This window comes from Pelophylax lessonae, assembly GCF_965119305.1.
Source record: "Pelophylax lessonae genome assembly, chromosome: 3".
Taxonomy (NCBI): Eukaryota; Metazoa; Chordata; class Amphibia; order Anura; family Ranidae; genus Pelophylax; species Pelophylax lessonae.
The window spans coordinates 505,499,360-505,520,067 of record NC_138770.1 but is presented as its reverse complement, the minus strand read 5'-3'; the positions used below and the strand labels follow the sequence as shown (position 1 = coordinate 505,520,067).

The window sequence follows — 20,708 nt, the reverse complement described above, 5'->3', positions numbered from 1 at the left end:
TGAAATTGCAGTCTTTAGTTATTTCTTGTTATTATTAGATCACATGCTTCTTATAAACCTTTAGAATTTCAGTGGTGAGTTCCCAATCCACCATAAATTTTGTGAGCGACAAACAGCTGCTGATTACTCATTAGAGGCAGACAGATACCTTTTACTAAAAATATCAAGAGCTATGTAATAGTATTAACTTCTAATCACCCTGTGCGCCAACGGCGGGGCTCCAGGGGCCCAAGCAGCATGGATATCTAATGTGGACAGGGGAGGGCATAATCATTGCAGTAAGGGGGGGGTTGCAATTATAAGAACTGATCCCGTTTTGTGTGTCTCTGTCCAGCAGCTGAAAGCTGGCTTCTCCTCCTCTCTCTCTCTCCCCCAGCTTTCAGCTGCTGCGGGAAGAAAAACATAACAGGATCAGTTTTTATAATTGCCCCCGTACCACAGCAATCACCCTCCCTGTCCTGGATTCAAATCTCCTGCTGCCCAGCCCCCCCACCCTTGTGCTCCCTACACTCAATGCAGTGGTGCTGGCTTCCTTACACTCCTCTCCTGCTGGCTGCTGCAAGTGGGGATCTTCAGGATGGAGTGTGGGGGAAGGGGCCGGTAAATATGTAATTTACTGGCCCCTTCCTTTTCTGAAATAATACAGTGAGATCGTTCAGAGTGCTCATCCATAACTGAGCCATAGTAAACTGTATGCATTATGTTTTAGTTTGTTAACCACTTGCCGACTGCCTAACGACGATTTACGTCGGCAGTCAGCCCCTCACAGGCAAAGTGACGTAGATCTACGTCGCTAGCCTGTGAGGCTCTAGGGAGCGAGCGCGCGCCGCTGAAGGCGCACTCCCGCTCGCTCACAGACCCCCCGCGTGAGTGACCGGCGGACCCGATGTTCGCCGGTCACTCGCGATCGTCGATTACACCGGGAGAAAGGCAGGCGGCTAATGTAAATAAAGCCGCCTGTCATTCTCCCCTTTGTAACAGCACAGATCATACGGTCCTGCAATGTAGGACCGTTGATCTCTGCTGTTACACACACAGCCACATCCAATCACAGTTAGAATCACGCCCCTAGAGACACACTTAACCCCTCCTTCTCAAATAAAGTTAACCCCTTCCCTGCCAGTGTCATTTTTACAGTAACAGTGCATACGTATAACACTGATTACTGTAGTAATGTCACTGGTAACCCCAAAAGTGTCAAAAATGTCAGTCAAGGGTCCGATCTGTCCGCCGCAATGTCGCAGTCCCGCAAAAAAAATCGCAGATCGCCGCCATTGCTCGTTAAAAAAAAAAAACAATAAAAATGACAAAAATCTTTCCCTTAGTTAGTAAACGCAATAACTTTTGTGCAAACCAATCAAAATACGCTTTTTGCGATTTTTTTTACCAAACATATGTAGCAGAAAACAAATTGGCCTAAAATGTTAAAAAAAAATAGTTTTTTCATTTTTTTGGGGGAATTTCATATAAAAAAATGTGAAAAATATTGTTATTTTTGCAAAAAAAAATCTATTTTTTTGTTTATAGCACATGATCAAAAAATCGCACAGGCGATCAAATACCTTTAAAAGAAAGCTCTGTTTGTGGGAAAAAAAGGACGTCAATTTAATTTGGGTACAGCGTCGCACGTCCGCGCAACTGTTACGCAGTGCCGAATTGCAAAATAGGCCCTGGTCAGGAAGGGGGTAAAATCTTCTGGGGCTTAAGTGGTTAATATACAGGAGCCTCTGTACAGAGCCTTCTGCTCATTCAGTGACCAGTGCAGCTGAGCCTGCAGAGAAAGGGACTGAGGAATTAATATTCTCAGCCCCTTTCTTTGTTTAGATCCCAGATTTTTCTACTGACACCATCCTCTGCCTTACTGACAAAGTCTACTGTCCTACTGACACATCCACTGCTCTAGTGACTGACAACTTCTACTGTGTTACTGACATCAACCTTTGCCCTATTGACAAGTCCACTGCTCTACTGACATTGTCTAGTAATATATGTATATATATATATATATATATATATATATATATATATATATACACAGTATCTCACAAAAATGAGTACACCACTTACATTTTTGTAATTTTTTTTTATATCTTTTCATGTGACAACACTGAGGAAATGACACCTGTATAATGTAAAGTAGGGCCTGTACAGCTTGTAAAACAGTGTAAATTTTCTGTTCCCTCAAAATAACTCAACACACAGCCATTAATGTCCAAACCGCTGGCAACAAAAGTGAGTATATACAGTTAAGAACTTGCTATTTTCTACTGAGGGAACACAGAGCTCATCTATACAGTTGAGACCTTGCTATTTTCTACTAAGAGGACATAGTGTTCCTGCAAACAGTTGGGACTTTGCTATAATCTACCAAGGGGACAGAGTACTCCTGCATACAGTTTGGGACTTTGCTATTTCTACTAAGGAGACACAGAGCTCCTGCCAGAAGATATTTGCTACTGATCCATTAAGGACTGACATTATTCCACAGTAAAGTCAAGAATCAATTTTTGCTGTAAATTGCACATAGAGAAGTGTCCTCCAAGTTGTTGCTAAACTAAGTTTTGGGTATCCCTTGACCCCTCATCCCTATCCAATATTCCCTCAATAAAATAAAAAAACAAGCCCAATGACTGGTTTCTGTGTCTGGATCAGGGATAGGCACAGACCACGGCTGTGGCGGACATTTTCCAAAGTACAGACCTTAGTGAAGGACACCAAGGTACAATGCAAATTAAAACCATCAAAAAACACTCTGTCTACTCTCTGGCCCACCAGGTACTCCAGGCTCTCCCTGCAAATAATATATATATATATATATACAGTGCCTTGCAAAAGTATTCAGCCCCCTTGAACTTTGCAACCTTTTGCCACATTTCAGGCTTCAAACATAAAGATATAAAACTGTAATTTTTTGTGAAGAATCAACAACAAGTGGGACACAATCATGAAGTGGAACGAAATTTATTGGATATTTCAAACTTTGTTAACAAATAAAAAACTGAAAAATTGGGCGTGCAAAATTATTTAGCCCCTTTACTTTCAGTGCAGCAAACTCTCTCCAGAAGTTCAGTGAGGATCTCTGAATGATCCAATGTTGACCTAAATGACTAATGATGATAAATAGAATCCACCTGTGTGTAATCAAGTCTCCGTATAAATGCACCTGCACTGTGATAGTCTCAGAGGTCCGTTTAAAGCGCAGAGAGCATCATGAAGAACAAGGAACACACCAGGCAGATACTGTTGTGGAGAAGTTTAAAGCCGGATTTGGATACAAAAATATTTCCCAAGCTTTAAACATCCCAAGGAGCACTGTGCAAGTGATAATATTGAAATGGAAGGAGTATCAGACCACTGCAAATCTACGAAGACCTGGCCATCCATCTAAACTTTCAGCTCATACAAGGAGAAGACTGATCAGAGATGCAGCCAAGAGGCCCATGATCACTCTGGATGAACTGCAGAGATCTACAGCTGAGGTGGGAGACTCTGTCCATAGGCCAACAATCAGTCGTATACTGCACAAATCTGGCCTTTATGGAAGAGTGGCAAGAAAAAGCCATTTCTTAAAGATATCCATAAAAAGTATTGTTTAAAGTTTGCCACAAGCCACCTGGGAGACACACCAAACATGTGGAAGAAGGTGCTCTTGTCAGATGAAACCAAAATTGAACTTTTTGGCAACAATGCAAAACGTTATGTTTGGCGTAAAAGCAACACAGCTCATCACCCTGAACACACTGTCAAACATGGTGGTGGCAGCATCAAGGTTTGGGCCTGCTTTTTTCAGCAGGGACAGGGAAGATGGTTAAAATTGATGGGAAGATAGATGGAGCCAAATACAGGACCATTCTGGAAGAAAACCTGATGGAGTCTGCAAAAGACCTGAGACTGGGATGGAGATTTGTCTTCCAACAAGACAATGATCCAAAACATAAAGCAAAATCTACAATGGAATGGTTCACAAATAAACATATCCAGGTGTTAGGATGGCCAAGTCAAAGTCCAGACCTGAATCCAATCAAGAATCTGTGGAAAGAACTGAAAACTGCTGTTCACAAACGTTCTCCATCCACCCTCACTGAGCTCGAGCTGTTTTGCAAGGAGGAATGGGCAAAAATTTCAGTCTCTCAATGTGCAAAACTGATAGTGACATACCCCAAGCGACTTACAGCTGTAATCGCAGAAAAAGGTGGCGCTACAAAGTATTAACTTAAGGGGGCTGAATAATTTTGCACGCCCAATTTTTCAGTTTTTTATTTGTTAAAAAAGTTTGAAATATCCAATAAATGTCATCCCACTTGTTGTTGATTCTTCACAAAAAATTACAGTTTTATATCTTTATGTTTGAAGCCTGAAATGTGGCAAAAGGTCGCAAAGTTCAAGGGGGCTTAATACTTTCGCAAGGCACTGTATTTAGCCAACATGACCCCCTAGGTCCCCATAGATCCCCCTTTAGAGAAGGTCAGGTCAGGGTCCCCCATAGATCCCCTTTAGAGAAGGGTCCCCATAGATCCCCCTTTAGAGCGGGTCAGGCCAGGGTCCCCCATATATCCCCCTTTAGAGCAGACCAGGGTCCCCATAGATCCCCCTTTAGTCTTACCTTTTTACCTTATATTCCCCGTGCTACCAGGTTTTCCTGCACCACCAGGTGCTCCAGGCTCTCCCTGCAAATAATATATATATATATATTTAGCCAACATGACCCCTTTTAGAGCAGGCCAGGGTGCCCATAGATCCCCCTTTAAAGCAGGCCAGGGTCCCCCCTAAATCCCCTTTTAGAGCAGGGTCCCCGAAGATCCTCCTTTAGAGCAGGCCAGGCCATAGTCCCCCATAGATCCCCTTTAGAGCAGACCAGGGTTCCCTATAGGTCCCCTTTAGAGCAGGGTCCCCATAGATCCCCTTTTAGAGCAGGCCAGGCCAGTCCAGGATCCCCCACATAGATCCCCCTTTAGCGCAGGTCCCCGTAGATACCCCTTTAGCGCAGGCAAGGGCAGGTCCACCACCATAGATCCCCCTTTAAAACAGGCCAGGCCATATTCCCCCATATACATCCCCTTTAGAGCAGGCCAGGGCAGGTCCCCCATAGATCCCCATTTAGCGCAGGCAAGGGCAGGTCCCCCATAGATCTCCCTTTAGTGCAGGCAAGGGCAGGTCCCCCGCCATAGATCCCCCTTTAGCGCAGGCCAGAACAGGTCCCCCATAGATCCCCTTTAGCACAGGTATGGACAGGTCCCCCGTGGATCCCCCTTTGGCATAGGCAAGGGCAGGCCCCCGCCATGGTTTGCCCTTTAGAACAGGCCAGGCCAGGTCCCCCATAGATCCCCCTTAAGTGCAGGCAGGTCCCCCATAGATTCCCCCTTAGAGCAGGCTAGGCCAGGGTGAGGCTCCCCCATTCAGATCCCCCTTAGAGCAGGCCAGGGTCCCCTCTCCCATTATAGATCCCCCTTAGAGCAGGTCAGGCCAGTGCAGGTCCCTTCCCCAAAGAATAGATTTGATCCCCTTAGTGAGTGACTTGACTTCAAGTTCCTACTTCTCCTACCTTAAGCTCTCTCTTCTGGCCTCTCTCTTCCCAGTCCCTCCTGCTACAAGAATATATTCCTTCCTCCAGTCCAGTGAAGTCCATCCAGTTCTCTGATGCGGGGCGGCTGTGCTGCACAGTGCACACACAGAGACTCTAGTCTAGACTCACAGTCCCTCCCCCAATCAGGGCCCAAAGAGATCACTCAGTGGCCACGCAGAAGTGCAGGCAGGTGTCTCTCACCACCACCACTCCACTTGTGGGCAGCGCCGACCAGATAGAGCCAAGAGGGAGGCTGGACTCGGGAGCAGCCAAACAGAGGGAGGTCCGAGGTGGTGAGATCCCGCCCACAAGTCATCTGGGATTTGTCTTGAGTCTCAGAGACAGTGAGACTCTCACTGCAGTGAAAAAAGTCAGCGGCGGACCCAGCAAGGACTGCACACGGACACCAGTGTCCGTGTGCGGACACCTTGTCGACCCCTGGTCTGGATGCAAGTTGGAAAATGTGTGTTGCCTGGCTGTTCAGGAATAGGGGACCCAAAACCCAGTGGCCTTCTAGTGGGGCTTACCTATCATTAGATGAGCTAGAGCAGGGTTTCTCGACCAGGGTTCCCTGGAACCCTAGGGTTCCTCCTGAGGTTGCTAGGGCTTCCTTGAGCAATGGGCAATTTCTGCCTCTCAGATAAGTTCCCAATGACACCATTGTTCCTTTTAGTTATCTGTAAGGGGGTAATTCTTTCCAATGATGAAAAGAGTAAGGAGCATTCTTCCCACTGACTGTCACTCTAACAGTCATGAGTTGTAGATTTTTAATTTTTAGCAGGGGTTCCCCGAGACCAGAAATTTATTTTAAGGGTTCCTCTGTGTTGAGAAAGGCTGAGCTAGAGTAACACACCTCCTATATTAGAGTACCTACACTCTGGATAAACGGGCAACAGAGACACCTCTAGACAGCAGCATTATCAGTCTGGGGGGAGAGGAGTGTTAGAGGCACTAGCAGATTTAGATACCCTAACAAATTGAAGCCAAACTCCAGTTAACACAGCAGGTACAGCAAACCTTTTGCTTTTAAGATAAAGATTTTACATAAATAACTAAAAGCTGATCAGTGTAAGCACCGCTGTCAGTGGACGGTTTGTCTCAGCCCTTTAACTGCAAGACAGCTTGTTTTGTTTCAAAACAACAGATGTTTTGGCCAGATCACCAGGTAAAAAAATAAAATAAAGCGTATAAAAGAAAACAAACTCAGCTATTACATCTAAGAACTGGTAAGCAGAAATATAATGATTGTTTGCTTTAATACCACTGTAACTTGGATATTTAAAGATTTGTATTATCTTAATTATCCATGCACCTTTAAAAAAATAAAAAAAATAAATCAAATCACATCCCTGTTTGGTAAAGTAGGTGATACATATCTATATATATTTTGTATTTATACTGCATTATGTAAACCTTTAACTCATGTGGGCATATACTGTACAATACTTCCACTCCTCAAGGCTTTTGTGGTTTAATTTCTAACAGTGCCACAGATCAGACGTAGCTATCACATCTAAAAATAAAACAATCTTTGACGAAAAAAAAAAAAAAATCTGAAAATGTTGACCTCCTGGCAAAGTCTGCTGCTAGATTTATCAGAGGAGGGGCATGTGACTTGGTAAGACACAGCACAAGCTCAAAGGAAACAGCCGCTCGTTTCATGCATTAGCACTTGGCAAGTGAGCAAGGAGTGGAGATGTTTGTGGAATACCTCTGCACAGGGATGAACACAAAGTAAGTAACTCAGACATTTCCCATCCTTTTCACCTTCAATACTCAGATTTAGAGATGTCACCTTACTGGGGGTCATGTGCAGGAAGTATCAATGTCTTCTCTTTTACAATTCACATTGCATTGCTTTAATCTGTTCAAATGAATTCACAGTAAATTGTGTGTGTGTATGAATTGGTTAATACAAGGGAGGATGCAATTCTTTAGCGCATAACCGCATAGTATGTGTCGTTGAACTTGTTTCTAATTTTAGGCTTGGCACCGTATCCAACTTCGCTCGAAAAAAACTTTTTTATGTTTCTTATCTATTCTGTTGTTGGCTTTGGTTATAAACATAGGCACTTATTGAAATATTGTATTTGAAAGGCAGGAACTGTGCGATTTGTAGGCTTAGACAGGCTCACAATACCTCTAGGCTGCTTACAACACTGTGTACATTCTTAACAAGTCATATGAGTTTTTGTGAGCTAATCATGTATCCAGGGCTTGCGGGTGTCTCATGATTGTGCTTACAAAAACATTGTCATAGCTTGCATTGTCCTCCGCTACGAACACTTAGGCAGCTCTCTTTAATTATTATTGTATGCATTTTTTTCCATTTATTTATCATTTATATGTTTTTCTAGATACTATATATATATATATATATATATATATATACACAGCATCTCACAAAAGTGAGTACACCCCTCATATTTTTGTAAATATTTTATTATATCCTTTCATGTGACAACACTGAAGAAATTACACTTTGCTACAATATAAAGTAGTGAGTGTACAGCTTGTATAACAGTGTAAATTTGCTGCCCCCCCCCCCCCCCCAAAATAACTCAACACACATCCATTAATGTCTAAACCGCTGGCAATTAAAGTTAGTACACCCTTAAGTGAAAATGTCCAAATTGGGCCCGATTAGCCATTTTTCCTCTCCGGTGTCACGTGATGTGTTACAAGGTCTCAGGTGTGAATGGGGAGCAGGTGTGTTAAATTTGGTGTTATTGTTCTCACTCTTTCATATTGGTCACTGGAAGTTCAACATGGCACCTCATGGCAAAGATCTCCCTGAGTATCTGGAAAAAAAGAATCGTTGCTCTACATAAAGATGACTTCGGCTATAAGAATATTGGCAAGAGCCTGAAACTGAGCTGCAGCACGGTGGCCAAGACCATACAGTGGTTAACCAGGACAGGTTCCACTCAGAACAGGCCTCGCCATGGTTGAACAAAGCAGTTGAGTGCATGTGCTCAGCATCATATCCAGAGGTTGTCTTTGGGAAATAGACGTATGAGTGTCGTATGAGTGCCTGTCAGTGCTCAGACCATATGCCGCACACTGCATCAAATTGGTCTGCATGGCTGTCGTCCCAGAAGGAAGCCTCTTCTAAAGATGATGCAAAAGAAAGCCTGCAAACAGTTTGCTGAAGACAAGCAGACTAAGGACATGGATTACCGGAACCATTTCCTGTGGTCTGATGAGACCAAGATAAACTTATTTGGTTCAGATGGTGTCAAGCGTGTGTGGCTGCAACCAGATGAGGAGTACAAAGACAAGTGTGTCTTGCCTACAGTCAAGCATGGTGGTGGGAGTGTCATGGTCTGGCACTGGGGAGCTACAGTTCATTGAGGGAACCATAAATGCCAACATGTACTGTGATATACTGAAGCAGAGCATGATCCCCTCCCTTCAGAGACTGGGCCACAGGGCATTATTCCAACATGATAAAGACCCCAAACACACCTCCAAGACAACCACTGCCTTGCTAAAGAAGCTGAGGATAAAGGGGATGGACTGGCCAAGCATTTCTCCACACCTCAACCCAATTGAGCATCTGTGGGGAATCCTCACACAGAAGGTGGAGGAGCGCAAGGTCTCTAACATCCACCAGCTCCGTGATGTCATCATGGAGGAGTAGAAGAGGACTCCAGTGGCAACCTGTGAAGCTCTGGCGAACTCCATGCCCAAGAGGGTTAAGGCAGTGCTGGAAAATAATGATGGCCACACAAAATATTGAGCCCAATTTGGACATTTCCACTTAGGGGTGTACTCACTTTTGTTGCCAGCGGTTTAGACATTAATGGCTGTGTGTTGAGTTATTTTGAGGGGAAAGCATATTTACACCATTATACAAGCTGTACACTCACTACTTTACATTGTATCAAAGTGCCATTTCTTCAGTGTTGTCACATGAAAAGATATAATAAAATATTTAAAAACATGTGAGGGGTGTACTCACTTTTGTGAGATACTGTGTATATATATATATATAAAGATATATATATTAAGATATATTAAGATATATATATATATATAGTGGGTATAGAAAATAATCATTCTCCTTTAAAATAATTACATTTTGTTGCTTTGCAGCCTGAAATGAAGACAGACACAGACTTCAATTTATCCAGCTGTATTTACTTAGTGCAACTTATAACATCCAAGTGAAAGATATAACACCAACATGTCAGGAAAAAAAATCAAAAACAGAATTACTAAGAGTAAGAAAAAGGATTACCCCCTATAAAATGACTTGAAACTCAATCAGGTGAAGCTAATCACCTTCTCAATGGCATACAAAACCATTTGACTTTCAACTGTGATCAGCTGTAGTCATTTTGATTAGCTCAGCATAAGAAGGGCTTTCCTGGAGCATCTCAGTCCCTGGTAGTGCAGCTGAAGCAAACAATCAACTATGGGGAAATAAACCAAGAAAAATCAAATATCTGTGTTCTCAATGAATATGTCTTTCCAACAAATTGGACATTGCTGTCTACACAATTGTAAATTGGTCAAGTTAAATAAAGTGCTTAAAAGTCCCACAAAGCTGATTCAAAACATATAATACAGTCCCATAGACACTTGGTTGCGTCCAAACGCCTAAGTGAGCCAATCGCCTATGACCTGGTGTGTCTCTTTTCCACCAACATTCACATGTGCATCCCACTCACAAGAATGTATTGAGCCCCATTACTGGTAGTCAAAGGTAGTGTAGTTGGAAGTTTCCACTTGAAGAGAAAAAGTCCAGGGGAGACTGTCACTGGCGATATTCCTGATCCCACGCTGAGCTGTTTTTCCTTCTATCCTGCCAAGCGCTCCAGTCCCTGCTGCAGAGAAACACCCCCATAACAGGATATTACCTCCTCCATGCTTTACTTTAGGAATGGTGTTATTTGGATGGTGAGCTGTATTGGTTTTCCTCCAGACCTATAATTTGGTGCTGAGGCCAAGTAATTCAATTTAGTCTTAACTTGCCATTACATCTTGCCTCAGAATCTTCAAGGTGCCTTTGGCAAAGCTCAGTCATGACTGCATGTGGCCTTTTTTGAGTGGCTTTTTTCTTGCAACCCTCCCATAAAAGCTAAATTTGTGGAGAATTTGTGATATTGTTGTCACATTCAAAAATGACCACTCTTTGTCATAAATTCCTACAACTGCTTCAGAGTTGCTTTAGGCCTCCTAGTAGCCTCTTTGACCAGTTTCCTCCTGGCTCTTTCATCCAGTTTGGAGTCACGTCCTGATCCAGGGAGGGTCAGTGTTGTACCAAATACCTCCCACTTCTTAATAATAGACTTCACTGTGCTTCTAGGCATTGATAAAGCCTTTGAAAAATTGTTTTACCATCTCTTGACTTGTCCTGTCCGCAACTTTATCCTGGACATCTTCTGACAGTGCCATGCCACCCATAGTTGATTGTTTGCTTCAGTTGCACTACCAGGGACTGAAATGCTCCAGGAAAGCCCTTTTAATGCTGAGCTAATTAATCAAAATGACCATAGATGATCACAGTTGAAAATCAAATGGCTTTGTGTAGCATTGAGAAGGTGATTAGCTACACCTGATTGAATTTACAAGTTATTTTTAGATGGGGGGGGGGGGGGGGACCCTTTTCCAACTCAGTAATTCTGTTTTTTTTTTCCTGACATGTTGGTGTTATATCTTTAACTTGGATGTTATAGGTTGCACTGAGTAAATATAGCTGGATAAAACAAAAATTGTGTCTATCTTCATTTCAGGCTGAAATTACATAAATCCTTGCCGTCCTGACTCTAACTATACAGGCAGGTTTTCTCTCTACCAGGTGGTGAGCTTTTTACTCACAGAAGTCCACCTTGTAGCTCTCTTAGAATGCTGTCTGAGTCCCAGGTCAGAGCAACATCATGCTTTAGCCTTCCCCTTTTATCTCACCTGGATAAACTATCATTAAGCAAGTAACAATTCAGATGAGAGACACAAAACCCAAGCTGGATTGTTCAGACCCAAAGTCATCTCAAAAACCTGGTCTGGGTTCCGCTAGTCCTGTATATAGGACAAAAAGCAAGGGGAAATATATCGCCCCTCAATGACTTCCCCTTTCCTTATGTCACATACCCCCCCCCCCCCCCCCTCTGGTCAAGTCACCGTGGTTCAACAACTGTCATGGAGAGGCAATGGACATGTGAAAGGGCATCTACATTGGTTTGAAGCTTCCCCGCTCTGTGTTCCACTGCAAATTTAAATGCTTGTAAAGCCAAGAATCACCTTGTAACTCGGCTGTTCCTTTCTTTATTTTCACACATCCACTTGAGGGGGCTATGGTCAGTGACCAGTTTGAACTGTCTACCCAACAAGTAATACTTGAGAGCGTCCAGGGCCCATTTGATAGCCAAACAATCTTTCTCAACAATGGTTTCTCTTGTATTTGTTAAGCTTTCTGCTGAGACAGATCACAGGGTGCTCCTCCCCCTCTCTGATTTGGGACAGTACAGCGCCCAGACCAACATCAGAGGCATCTGTCAGCACTACAAACTCTGGGGTTCACAAGCACCAGTTGAGCACACAATGCTAGTTTTAAACTCTAAAATGCCTCATCCGCCTCAGAATTCCATGTAATCATGACTGACCCTCTACCCTTCGTAAAATCAGTCAATGGTGCCACAATGGTGGCAAAATTAGGGATGGAGCGCCGATAGTAGCCTGTGATTCCAAGAAATGCCCTCACTTGTTTTTTATTTATAGGTTGGGGCCCCTTTTGAATCGCCTCAATCTTATTGATTTGAGGCTTAACTAAACCCCGACCAATAATATACCCAAATATTTTGCTTCCTCCAATTCCATTGTACATTTTTTTGAGTTGGCTGTGAGTCCCGCCTTCCTAAGAGAGTTTACAACCACTTGCACCCTTGACAAATGAGACTGCCAGTCTGGGCTGTGTATGACTACATCGTCCAAATAAGCCTCTGCGTATTGTCGATGTGGTTTCAGTGTTCTATCCATCATTCTTTGGAAAGAGGCAGGGGCACCATGCAAACCAAACGGCATCCTCCTTTACTGCCAGTGCCCCTTGGGAGTGGAAAAAGCTGTCTTCTCTTTCGCAGAGCCTCAGAGGAAGAGGCACGGCCTCGAAACGCATCAGCCCTCTGCTTTCATGAGATATCAGACTTCTGCAATGATGCTACCTTATGGAACTGATATGTTTGACTTTCACGTTTGTTTGTCATTTATATCTTTTTATTTTCAATAAACTCGCTGAGGATAATGCGCTAGGCTGGTGCTCCCTTTCTTTGTTTTGTATTCCATATCATTTGGTCCACTTTCAGAACTAGAGCCAGGCACAACATTCTGTTCATCCTCCTATACCCCAACCATCACAGAAAGAGGGAAAGGCATAACATCTTCATCAGACACACCCACATATCCTTTTCCATTTTACAATCAAAAGGTTCTGGATTAAGTCCCCTGGGGTCGCCTGTAAGAGGAGCACTACCAACCTGAACCTCTTTATTTTCCCAAAGTCTCCAAAATTGTCAAAAATCTCTCCCCACTATAGCCTCATGGAGCAGAGAGGGTACTACACCCACAAAATGTGTCACAGAGCCCCATGGGGTATCAGTTTCAACTACAGCAGTTTGGTAGTCATGTGTGTCACTGGGTACACAAATATCCCCAATAGTGCTAGGGGGGTAACTGGTGCGACTGATAAAGTCACCTCTGACTAGTTACCACGCTACCAGAATCTAGCAGAGCTGTAACTGGCTTTCCATCAACTGAAATAATACACATTTTTCTCTCAATATGTTCCTGACATGATGCAGTACACACCCCTTGTGCAGAGAAAGACATGTGTTTTCCCAACATAACATTATCACATTGCATAGGTTCACCAATTAATGGAGAATTAGCAGCAATATGTCCTAACCCATGGCAACGAAAACATTTTATGTGTTCTCCACCCAGTCCTTTATAATGGCCTCTTGGTCCTTCCTGACCTACCAGGCCAGTCTCTAGGTCCAGAGCCTATAGTCTCGTCATTTTCAGCAAATTATGATTATTTTATCTTATGATAACCTCCTGAGCCCTTACTCCCTGGAATCGGCTTACCAGGTCCTCTGGGTGTGATGGGACGATCAAGCACGGGGGTACTTAGTAGGTCTGAAGCTGTGGTGTATCGCTCTACCATGTCCACTTGCTGGGTAGAAGTTTTGGGGTCTCCATGGCTGACCCATTTCCTTAGGGTGGCAGGAAGAGCCTGAAAATAACGGTCCATCACCACACGCTCCACTATCTCCGGTACCGACAATGTCTCAGGTTGGAGCAACTTCCTGGTAAGGTGTATGAGATCAAACATTTGGGACAGTGGGGGCTTTTCAGATTGATAGGTCCACCGATACACCCGCTAGGGATGAACCACAATGGTAACACCCAGCCTTGCCAGGATTTCAGCCTTAAGTACATCATAATCCTGAGCAGTCTCTGGTTCCAAGTCATAGTAGGCTTTTTGGGGTTCACCTGTCAGAAAAGGTGCCACGAGCCCCACCCACTCACATTTCCGTCAACCTTCCCGTACAGAAATCCTCTCGAAAGTAGGGAGGTAGGCTTCCACATCATCTGCAGCTGTCATCTTCTGCAGGTAATAGCTGGCACGCTTCACCTTTTGTTCCACTGGGATTGAAGCCATGGGGTTACCCTTTAACTCTAGGATGCTCTGAGCCAGGTCCTTGAGTACCTCTCGATCCGCTCGTTGGGCATCTCAATCTGCTTGCTGGGCCTCTCCAAACTGGCTATTTGTCTCTTGTTGGGCTGTAGTAGCCGGCTGCTGGGCCACAGTGGCTTGAAGCAAAGCTCTTAACACATCCTCCATCATGCAACTTGCTCAGGAAAATGCCCGCATCCTCCACCATATGTGGGGGAATAGCTCAAATGGGGATCACCTTCCCTGGGAAAAAAGGTAGTCAGGGCAGCAAAGTTTCTTTCCAAGCTGCTTAGTAGTCAGTTCTTTATTTTTAAAGGTTGCAATAAAACAAAATAAAACAGAAAATAAATCCTTGCTGTCACAGCTCTAACTATACAGGCAGGTTTCCTCTCTACCAGGTGATGAGCTTCTACCAGCCACCTCCCAAAACAAAAGCACATTTAGCAACCGTTTTACTCACAAACTTCCAGTTGTAGCTCTCTCAGAATGCTGTCTAAGTCCCAGGTGAGAGCAACATCATGCTTCAGCCTTCCCCTTTTATCTCACCTGGATAACCAATCATTAACGATTAACAATCCAGGTGAGAGACACAAAACCCTAGCTGGGTTGTTCAGACCCAAAGTCATCTCGAAAACCTGGTCTGGGTTCCGCTAGTCCAGACCCAAAGTCATCTCGAAAACTTGGTCTGGGTTCCGCTAGTCCTGTATATAAGACAGAAAGCAAGGGGAAATATATTGCCCCCGATGACTTCACCTTTCTTTATATCACAATATATTTATATATACAGTATCTCACAAAAGTTAGTACACCCCTCACATTTTTCTAAATATTCTATTATATATTTTCATGTGACAACACTGAAGAAATGACACTTTGCTACAATGTAAATAGTGAGTGTACAGCTTGTATAACAGTGTACATTTGCTGTCCCCTCAAAATAACTCAACACACACCCATTATTGTCTAAACCACTTGCAACAAAAGTGAGTACACCCCTAAGTGACAATGTCCCAATTGGGCCCTAAGTGTCAATATTTTTTGTGGCCACCATTATTTTCCAGCACTGCCTTAACCCTCTTGGGCATGGAGTTCACCAGAGCTTCACAGGTTGCAACCGGAGTCCTCTTCTTCTCCTTTATAATTACATAACAGAGCTGGTGGATGTTAGAGACCTTGCACTCCTCCACCTTCCGTTTGAGGATGCCCCAGAGATGCTCAATAGGGTTTAGATCTGGAAGCATGCTGTGCTTCAGTATGTCACAGTACATGTTGGCATTCATGGTTCCCTCGATGAACTGTAGCTCCCCAGTGCCAACAGCACTCATACAGCCCTAGACCATGACACTCCCACCACCATTCTTGACTGTAGGCGACACAAACTTGTCTTTGTACTCCTCACCTTGTTGCCACCACACACACTTGACACCATCTGAACCAAATAAGTTTACCTTAGTCTCATCAGACCACAGGACATGGTTCCAGTATTCCATGTCCTTAGTCTGCTTGTTTGTGGGCTTTCTTGTGCATCATCTTTAGAAGAGGCATCCTTTTGGGGCGACAGCTTTGCAGACCAACTTGATGCAGTGTGCGGCGTATGGCCTGAACACTGACAGGCAAACCCCCACACCCCTTCAACCACTGCAGCAATGCTGGCAGCACTCATACGTGTATTTCCCTACGACAACCTCTGAATATGAGGCTGAGCATGTGCACTCAACTTCTTTGGTCGACCTGTTCTGAGTGGAACCTGTTATGTTAAACCGCTGTATGGTCTTGGCCACCGTGCTGCAGCTCAGTTTCAGGGTCTTGGCAATCTTCTATTACTCTAGGCCATCTTTATGTAGAGCAACAATTCTTTTTTCAGATCCCCAGAGAGTTCTTTGCCATGTGGTGCCATGTTGAACTTCCAGTGACCAGTATGAGAGTGAGAGCGATAACACCAAATTTAACACACCTGCTCCCCATTCACACCTGAGGCCTAATGAGTCACATGACACCGGGGAGGGAAAATGGCTAATTGGGCCCAATTTGGAAATTTTTACTTAGGGGTGTACTCACTTTTGTTGCTAGTGGTTTATACAATAATGGCTACGTGTTGAGTTATTTTGAGAGGACAACAAATTTACACTGTTATACAAGCTGTACACTCACTACTTTACATTGTAGCAAAGTGTAATTTCTTCAGTGTTGTCACATGAAAAGATATAATAAAATATTTACAAAAATGTGAGGGATGTACTCACTTTTGTGAAATACTGTATATATACTTAAACACTTAATGGCACCCACAGCTTCAACTCTTATGGGAAGGCAGTCCACAAGGTTTAGGAGTGGGAATGTTTGAACATTCTTCCAGAAGCACATTTGTGAGGTCAGGCACTGATGTTGGGCGAGAAGGTCTGGCTTGCAGTTTCAGCTTTATTTCATACCAAAGGTATTCTATCGTGTTGAGGTTAGGACTTTGTGCAGGCCAGCCAAGTTTCTCCAACTCAGACTCTTTTTGGAGCTTGCTTTGTGCTGGTCCAAATCATTTGGTGGAGGGGGGATTTTGATGTGCACTGGTTTTTCAAGGATTGGGCTTGGCCCCTTAGTTCTAGTGAAAGGAACTCCTAAAACGGCAGAATACCAGTGACATTTTGGACAATTTCATGCTCCCAACTTTGTGGGAACAATTTCCTGTTCCAACATGACTGCGCACCAGTGTACAAAGCAAGGTCCATAAAGACATGGATGAGCGAGTTTGGGGTGGAGGAAGTTGTCTGGCCTGCACAGAGTCCTGACCTCAACCTCATAGGAACACCTTTGGGATGAATTAAAGCAAGGGCTGCGACTCAGGCCTTCTCTTCCAACATAAGTGCCTGACCTCACAACTGCGCTTCTGGAAGAATCGTCAAACATTTTCATAGACACACTCCTAAACCTTGTGAACGACCTTCCCAGAAGAATTGAAGCTGTTATAGCTGCAAAGCGTGGGCTACTATATATGTACTATATATGTATATTTACATTTTTTTTTTTTACATGACCTGTACTTTTAGGTTGTTAGGGGAGAGCAAGAAGATAGATTATATTGATAATTTATTTTCAGTAATAAGAGAGTGTTACCACAACTTGCACATTTAAAGTGACACTACATTCTGGTTTAAAAAAATTACTTCCATTTAAGCAAATATTCTCAACTCAAAAATCTAACTTCTATTACTCTCAGTCTCCTACAGTTCTCCAAATGCCTCTGTTTTGGCTGCTGTGATCCAACTGACTGTTAGAGGGTGTTTATGTTTGTTCTTCCTCGTCCCACTATTGTAGGAATGTAGTCACCTTCTCTTGGTTATCTCTCAGATTGGACTACAGACTGTTGGCTATGGGATTTGTAGTGTGCACAGAGCAGTGCACATGACCCCGAGGATCATGCATTGCTTGTTCCAAACAAATGGAGGTGACGTGGTGTCACACTTATACCTAACGCAGGTTGTCAGGCACTATAGCTACAGTAGCTTCTGTGTTCTTTTCCATAAGGCAAGCAGGCCTTGGTGGCCACCCAAGACTCAATGCTACACAATGCTACACAATGCTATAGTGCCTGGCTACCACATTGGGGCAGCCGCAAACTTAGCACCACAAACAAGTTCTTGCAATTGGCAAACAGGCAAAGCAGTTCGTGAAAGTTCAAGTACAAGGCAGGTAAGGTTCAAAATAGTCAAAGTCAAATCTGTTGACAAACAGCAGCCAGAGTTCTGTGCATATTCGATATGTGATCCGAGGTCGCCAACAAGAGAATCCAGACTAGTAGACAGGGCAGATAAACACGTGTTTAACACAATATCACAAGCATGAGACTGCAGGCTTGGCTGGCTTAAATCAGGTTTGGTCTCCACCCAGAGACTGGCTATATGAATCAACAAGAAGTCAGGGAGGATGCATTACAGCCAAAACCAGGATGCTGGAATGAGACCAGCAGCTGTGATGGAGCAGGATCGCTACATGCTTCTGACGGGGAAAAAAGAGAGGTCAAGGAGCTCATGGAAAATGTTACAAAGAAACAATTTAATTAAAAATATTTTTTTTTAGGCTTTTCCCCTCTGTTTCCACCTGGTGATCTGGCCAGTAACACACCTGCTGTATTAGAGTGCCCCCACTCTGGATGAAAGAGTAAAGGGGACACATTTGGACAGCAGCATTGTTAGATGTAGTTTGGGGATTGCTGTTAGATGTACTAGCACATTTAGAATACACTAAAGATTTGAAACCAAACTCCAGCTCACACTACAATTACACAAGCAGTTACAGCAACAGTTTTTTTTTTTTTTTTCTTTTGGGATAAAGGTTTTACATGCCAAAATACAAGCTGATCATTGTAAGCACCCATGTCAGTGATAAATGGTTCAACCCTGTAACTGCTACAGGTGCAGAAGTGCTTGTTTGGTTGAAAAACAACAGACTTACTGGCCAGATCACCAGGTGAAAATAAGGGAGGGCAAGTCTACAAAGAAAACTAATGCAGCCATCACATGTAAGAATTGGTAAGCTGAAATATATAAATATTTGCTTTTGGGTTTAATATCGCTATAATATACTTATAGGTCCAAAAATAATAGGGCAGGTTAACTTAGAACAGTAAATTTCTACTAAGCTTAGTGAAGCAGTTGAATCAACTCTGATTACCCAATCATGTGCAGCAGTAGTGTCATATACTATATTATTAAAGACTGTCATCAACTGACTTACAGTTAGCATTAGTATTCTGTATATCTGTCAAAGAACACGAGGATCCTGTATCATCCTTGAAACTGTAATCCTAAAATCTGTAATAAGAATTATGTACAATAGAAAGGACAATAGGCGTGCTCTTGGTGCTCCGTGACCTGAATGGAAATCTTCAGGCTGCATCCTGGAGCTTTTGTATACTGGCTGGACAGGAAGTTCCAACTCCTTCTCTGTTGTACGTCAAACAGTTACTATACTCTAAAATATTGAAACTCAGCAGAATATCAGTGCACCAATGTGTCGTTATATACCTTACTGTTTCCATGGTGTTAATAAACATTTAAAGCTGAATTCCAGGTATCGATTCTATAGCATACAGTAGTTACATTGGTCCAGTTCAGACCGATATTATGATGCCTATTTCATATCTGGGGGATCCCTGTAAGAAGCGGAAAATCACTGTAGTAGTCTCTGCTACTTCAGTGATTGCAACTGTCTTCCAGTCCTGGGATGAGCAGCAGCCTTGCTGCACAGCAAACTCAGGGTATTGCCTGCACCATTCTCAGAACGCCTTGCATTTTTCTCAAGGTGTTCTCTGATTGGACAAGTTAAGAGGCGGGGCAGTGACATCATGATCTCCACCTAGTCTAATCAGAATCTAATCATTTGTAGTTTGGAACAGCCTTTTTTTACCCGGGTACCCAGGCACCCTGAAGTGCCTTCAGGTTTCTTCAGGGGTGCCTTGGCAAAATACGAAAAAATTGCCCAAAAATTGTATATAAGCCAGTGGGTGGATGAAGCCTACAGGTTATAATTGTGCACCATTAAACCTTCTGGCGTCCTAACAACCATTGACGTCATCGGTCAATAAGGAGGACGTCAGGTGCCTGTACAGCATACTTGTTTGGCCCTCTCCATCAGCACTGGAGGCACATGAGCTGATTGAAGGAGAAGAGAAACACTAGTACCAGTGTAAGAAGAATAAATCACCTCTAACGCTGGGTGTCCTACGTATGTGGATGCTGCTGTGATATGTAAAATTAGTTGAGCTTTTTACATTTTATAATGGGGTACCCCGAGATTGTGCAGAATTTTGAAAGGTGCCTTGACTGGAAAAAGGTTGAGAAACACTGCTTCAGAAATATATAATCTATCCTTATCAATGCTGCTATGAACAGAGACTACATTCTGGTGCAGCCTAACTACAACTATGAATGAAGACAGATGATTATATCTCAACTTATCATTGGCTGCATTTTGGAATGTAAATGCAGCAAATGATATACACACGAGAGCATCTAATTACTACATTATAGGTTCTATAATTACACTTTAAGGAGCTTGTTTAGAAAAGGTATGGACAGTCTTCAGCCCATACTTATAATTCCATTGGAAGAGGGTAAGTTTTGTGGTGCATCTGAACCCTTATCAGAAATCAGCCTTGGTTGGATATAGCTGCTGTTTGGCCGACAAAATTTTGCCTGGCTTCTTTGATTTTTCCGTCAAAGGACGCCAGATGGGAAAGAGCCAACAGAATCACCCATGTGGCAAATTTTAGCTGGTTCATTAGAAGCAAAGTGTATGGCCAGCTCTAATGGGAACTAGACCCTAATACAATAAAACCTTGGATTGAGAGTTACTTGGTTTGAAAGTGTTTTGCAAGACAAGCAAAACTTTTTTATAAATCTTGACTTAACCACTTAAGCCCCGGAAGATTTTACCCCCTTCCTGACCAGGGGGTTTTTTGCGATTTTTTACTGCGTG

General features: G+C 43.3%; 1 protein-coding gene across 5 annotated transcripts in view; it reads left to right on the top strand.

Annotated features, from left to right (window-relative positions):
- Nucleotides 1–20,708, top strand: part of RASGRP3 (RAS guanyl releasing protein 3) — a 304,603-nt gene that overhangs the window by 62,987 nt on the left and 220,908 nt on the right. Inside the window, exon 1 of one of the 5 annotated variants that reach the window (XM_082249449.1) lies at nt 7,180–7,297. The exons of 2 other annotated variants lie outside the window; for them this stretch is intronic. The gene's annotated coding sequence lies outside the window, so the exon portion shown is untranslated. Of the gene's footprint in view, nt 1–7,179; nt 7,302–20,708 lie in introns of those variants that run through there. 2 more of the 5 variants (XM_082249450.1, XM_082249452.1) reach the window with 2 other exon arrangements.